Here is a 6299-nt window from a genome sequence, read left to right as displayed (position 1 = left end):
TCTTCTCCCAGCAAGTCTATTGAGGAATCTCCAACCCGTGACATTCAAGCGGGGTTGGTTGATACTGTTTTTGATAAGAATAATATTTTGTCTAAGGAAGAATTAGAGGTGGCAAGCAATATTCAGTTGGAAGATGTGCGTACTCAGTTCATTAGAAGTCCAGCTTTTAGACGAGAATATTTCAAAGAAAAGAGGGAGAAAAAGAAAAAATATCCTAGTAAGTTGTCTCCTATTAAGCTTGTTCCTGGTAACTTTGCCTCTGAGGATGAAGACGGAGAGTTTATGGTGGATGAAGATGAAGATGTCTTGGGTAATTATGCTTTTGACACGGATATTCTGGATGGAATTTTTTCTAAGAGCAAATCCTATAGAGTTGGTAGCAGCAGAAGTAAATTGAAAGGAGTTGGCTGTAGATATAGGTAGCTTCTTTTAATTTTATTTTATGTGGTTATTACTTTTGTTATTTTTAAGCGTTATTTTGTCCCCTTAGGTTTATGGGGGTAGGAAGAATGGTGCTCCAAATTTGTAAATCTTGTAATTACGTTTTTTTGCTTAATAAACCTTTTTGACCTAGCAAAAAAAAAAAACAGTACGTCTAGTAAAAATTGCATTTCTATGTATGTTATTTCAAGAATATATGAAGGAAGTCAAATTTCGCAATAGAAGAAGGACGAAAGAGCAAGCATAACTAAACCAAATCATAACAAATTTCATCTATCTTGAATCAAATAGAAAGACAAAGCAACCACAAAAACAAAGAGTTCATAAAAATGTTGTATATTATATACGTTAACTCAACAAAGTCTACACACTTCGTTATAAGTCAGAAATTGATTTTTGATACTACATCGTAAACTAGATAAAATCATCTTTAGCAGAAAAGGTTTGAAAATTTTATTTTAATCACAAATAATATATCCTAAAGCATTACGTCTAGTAAAAATTGCATTTCTATGTACGTTAATTCAAGAAAATATAAAAGAATGCAAACTTCATAATAGAAGAAGGATGAAAGACCAAGAAGAACTAATCCAAATCCTAACAAATTTCATCTATCTGGAATCAAATAGAAAGAAAAAGCGAACATAAAAGAAAAGAGTTCATAAAAATGTTGAATTTTATATACGTTAACTCAAAAAAGTCTACGCACTTCGTTATAAGTCTGAAATTGATTTCTGAAACTAAATTGTAAACTAGATAAACTCATCTTTAACAGAAAAAGTTTGAAAAGTGTATTGTAATCACAAATAATATGTTCTAAGGCATTACGTCTAGTAAAAATTGCATTTCTATGTACGTTGATTCCAGAAAATATGAAGGAAGTCAAATTTCACAGTAGAAGAAGGATGAAAGACCAGCCAAAACAAATCCAAATTCTAAAAAATTTCATCTATTTGAATCAAATTGAAAGACAAAGCCAACACAAAAAGAAAGAGTTCATAAAAATGTTGAATTTTATATACGTTAACTCAAAAAAGTCTAGACACTTCGTTATAAGTCGGAAGTTGATTTCTGAGATTAAATTGTAAACAAGAGAAACTCATCTTTAACAGAAAAAGCTTGAAAAATGTATTGTAATCACAAATAATATGTTCGAAGGCATTATGTCTAGTAAAAATTGCATTTCTATGTTCGTTGATTCAAGAAAATATGAAGGAAGTCAAATTTCACAATAGAAGAAGGATGAAAGACCAGCCAGAACTAATCCAAATTCTAATAAATTCCATCTATTTGAATCAAATCGAAAGACAAAGCCAATAAAAAATAAAGAGTTCATAAAAATGTGGAATTTTTAATACGTTAACTCAAAAAAGTCTACACACTTCGTTATAAGTCGGAAGTTGATTTCTGAGACTAAATTGTAAACTAGATATACTCATCTTTAATAGAATAAGATTGAAAAATGTATTGTAATCACAATTAATATGTTCTAAGGCAGTACGTCTAGTAAAAATTGGATTTCTATGTATGTTGATTCAAGAATATATGAAGGAAGTCAAATTTCACAAAAGAAGAAGGACGAAAGACCAAGCAGAACTAATCCAAATCCTAAGAAATTCCATCAATCTTGAATCAAATAGAAAAACAAAGCCAACACAAAAAATAGAGATCATAAAAATGTTGAATTTTATATACGTTAACTCAAAAAAGTCTACACACTTTGTTATAAGTCGGAAATTGATTTCTGAGACTAAATTGTAAACTAGATAAAGTCATCTTTAACAGAAAAAGTTTGAAAAATGTATTGTAATTAGAATTAATATGTTCTAAGGCAATACCTCTAGTAAAAATTGCATTTCTATTTACGTTGATTCAAGAAAATATGAAGGAAGTCAAATTTCACAATAGAAGAAAGATGAAAGACCATGGAGAACTAATCCGAATCCTAACAAATTACATCTATCTTGAAGCAAATAGAAAGACAAAGCCAACACAAAAAGAAAGAGTTCATAAAATTATTGAATTTTATACACGTTAACTCAAAAAGTCTACACACTTCGTTATAAGTAGGAAATTGATTTCTGAGACTAAATTGTAAACTAGACAAACTCATCTTTAACAGAAAAAGTTTGAAAAATGTATTGCAATCACAAATAATATGTTCTAAAGCATTACGTCTAGTAAAAATTGCATTTCTATGTACGTTGATTCAAGAAAATATGAAGGAAGTCAAATTTCACAATAGAAGAAGGATGAAAGACCAGCTAGAACTAATCCAAATCCTAATTAATTTCATCTATTTGAATAAAATTGAAAGACAAAGCCAATACAAAAATAAAGAGTTCATATAAATGTTGATTTTTGGTACGTTAACTCAAAAAAGTCTACACCCTTCCTTATAAGTCTGAAATTGATTTCTGAAACTAAATTGTAAACTAGATAAACTCATATTTAACAGAAACAGTTTGAAAAATGTATTGTAATCACAAATAATATGTTCTAAGGCATTACGTCTAGTAAAAATTGCATTTCTATGTACGTTGATTCAAGAAAATATGAATGAAGTCAAATTTCACAATAAAAGAAGGATGAAAGACCAGCCAGAACTAATCCAAATTCTAAAAACTTTAATCTACTTGAATCTAATTGAAAGACAAAGCCAACACAAAAAAAAAGAGTTCAAATTTTTTTGAATTTTATATACGTTAACTCAAAAAAGTCTACACACTTCGTTATAAGTCAGAACTTGATTTCTGGGACGAAATCGTAAACTAGACAAACTCATCTTTAACAGAAAAAGTTTGAAAATGTATAGTAATCACAAATAATATGTTCTAAAGCATTACGTCTAGTAGAAATTGAATTTCTATGTACGTTGATTCAAGAAAATATGAGGAACACAAATTTCAAAATATAAGAAGGATGAAAGACCAAGAAGAACTAATCCAAATCCTAACAAATTTCATCTATCCTGAATCAAATAGAAAGAAAAAGCCAACACAAAAAGAAAGAGTTCATAAAAATGTTGAATTTTACATACGTTAACTCAAAAAAGTCTACACACTTCGTTATAAATCTGAAATTAATTTCTGACACTAAATTGTAAACTAGATAAACTCATCTTTAACAAAGAAAGTTTGAAAAATGTATTTTAATCACAAATAATATGTTCGAAGGCATTACGTTTAGTAAAAATTGCATTTCTATGTACGGTTATTCAAGAAAATATGAAGGAAGTCAAATTTCACAATAGAAGAAGGATGAAAGACCAGCCATAACTAATCCATATTCTAACAAATTTCATCTATTTGAATCAAATTGAAAGACAAAGGCAATAAAAAATAAAGAGTTCATAAAAATGTTGAGTTTTTAATACGTTAACTCAAAAAAGTCTACACACTTCGTTATAAGTCGGAAGTTGATTTCAGAGACTAAATTGTAAACTAGATATACTCATCTTTAACAGAATAAGTTTGAAAAATGTATTGTAATCACAATTAATATGTTCTAAGGAAGTACGTCTAGTAAAAATTGGATTTCTATGTATGTTGATTTCAAGAATATATGAAGGAAGTCAAATTTCTCAATAGAAGAAGGACGAAAGACCAAGCAGAACTAATCCAAATCCTAACAAATTTCATCAATCTTGAATCAAATAGAAAAACAAAGCCAATACAAAAAGAAAGAGATCATAAAAATGTTGAATTTTATATACGTTAATTCAAAAAAGTCTACACACTTCGTTATAAGTCGGAAATTGATTTCTGAGACTAAATCGTAAACTAGATAAACTCATCTTTAACAGAAAAAGTTTGAAAAATGTATTGCAATCACAAATAATATGTTCTAAAGCATTACGTCGAGTAAAAATTGCATTTCTATGTACGTTGATTCAAGAAAAAGAAGGATGAAAGACCAGCCAGAACTAATCCAAATCCTAACAAATTTCATCTATTAGAATCAAATTGAAAGACAAAGCCAATACAAAAATAAAGAGTTCATAAAAATGTTTAAACGTTAACTCGAAAAATCCACACATTTCGTTATAAGTCGGGAGTTGATTTCTGAGACTAAATTGTAAACTAGATAAACTCATCTTTAACAGAAAAAGTTTGAAAAATGTATTGTAATCACAATTAATATCTTCTAAGGCAGTTCGTCTAGTAAAAATTGCATTTCTATGTATGTTATTTCAAGAATATATGAAGGAAGTCAAATTTCACAATAGAAGAAGGACGAAAGAGCAAGCAGAACTAATCCAAATCCTAACAAATTTCATCTATCTTGAATCAAATAGAAAGACAAAGCAACCACAAAAAGAAAGAGTTCATAAAAATGTTGAATTTTATATACGTTAACTCAAAAAAGTCTACACACTTCGTTATAAGTTGGAAATTGATTTCTGAGACTAAATCGTAAACTAGATAAACTCATCTTAAACAGAAAAAGTTTGAAAAATGTATTGCAATCACAAATAATATGTTCTAAAGCATTACGTCGAGTAAAAATTGCATTTCTATGTACGTTGATTCAAGAAAATATGAAGGAAGTCAAATTTCACAATAGAAGAAGGATGAAAGACCAGCCAGAACTAATCCAAATCCTAACAAATTTCATCTATTCGAATCAAATTGAAAGACAAAGCCAATACAAAAATAAAGAGTTCATAAAAATGTTGATTTTTTATACGTTAACTCAAAAAATCTACACATTTCGTTATAAGTCGGGAGTTGATTTCTGAGAATAAATTGTAAACTAGATAAACTCATTTTTAACAGAAAATGTTTGAAATATGTATTGTAATCACAATTAATATGTTCTAAGGCAGTTCGTCTAGTAAAAATTGCATTTCTAGGTATGTTATTTCAAGAATATATGAAGGAAGTCAAATTTCACAATAGAAGAAGGACGAAAGAGCAAGCAGAACTAATCCAAATCCTAACAAATTTCATCTATCTTGAATCAAATAGAAAGACAAAGCAACCACAAAAAGAAAGAGTTCATAAAAATGTTGAATTTTATATACGTTAACTCAAAAAAGTCTACACACTTCGTTATAAGTCAGAAATTGATTTTTGATACTAAATCGTAAACTAGATAAAATCATCTTTAACAGAAAAAGTTTGAAAAGTATATTTTAATCACAAATAATATATCCTAAAGCATTACGTCTAGTAAAAATTGCATTTCTATGTACTTTGATTCAAGAAAATATGAAAGAATGCAAATTTCATAATAGAAGAAGGATGAAATACAAAGAAGAACTAATCCAAATCCTAACAAATTTCATCTATCTGGAATCAAATAGAAACAAAAAGCGAACATAAATGAAAACAGTTCATAAAAATGTTGAATTTTATATACGTTAACTCAAAAAAGTCTAAGCACTTCGTTATAAGTCTGAAATTGATTTCTGAAACTAAATTGTAAACTAGATAAACTCATCTTTAACAGAAAAAGTTTGAAAAGTGTGTTGTAATCACAAATAATATGTTCTAAGGCATTACGTCTAGTAAAAATTGCATTTCTATGTACGTTGATTCCAGAAAATATGAAGGAAGTCAAATTTCACAGTAGAAGAAGGATGAAAGACTAGCCAGAACGAATCCAAATTCTAAAAAATTTCATCTATTTGAATCAAATTGAAAGACAAAGCCAACACAAAAAGAAAGAGTTCATAAAAATGTTGAATTTTATATACGTTAACTCAGAAAAGTCTAGACACTTCGTTATAAGTCGGAAGTTGATTTCTGAGATTAAATTGTAAACAAGATAAACTCATCTTTAACAGAAAAAGCTTGAAAAATGTATTGTAATCACAAATAATATGTTCGAAGGCATTACGTCTAGTAAAAATT

Source organism: Papaver somniferum, unplaced genomic scaffold (assembly GCF_003573695.1).
Source record: "Papaver somniferum cultivar HN1 unplaced genomic scaffold, ASM357369v1 unplaced-scaffold_67, whole genome shotgun sequence".
Lineage (NCBI taxonomy): Eukaryota > Viridiplantae > Streptophyta > Magnoliopsida > Ranunculales > Papaveraceae > Papaver > Papaver somniferum.
The sequence above is the reverse complement of the archived record's forward strand: the minus strand, read 5'-3'. Positions refer to the sequence as shown.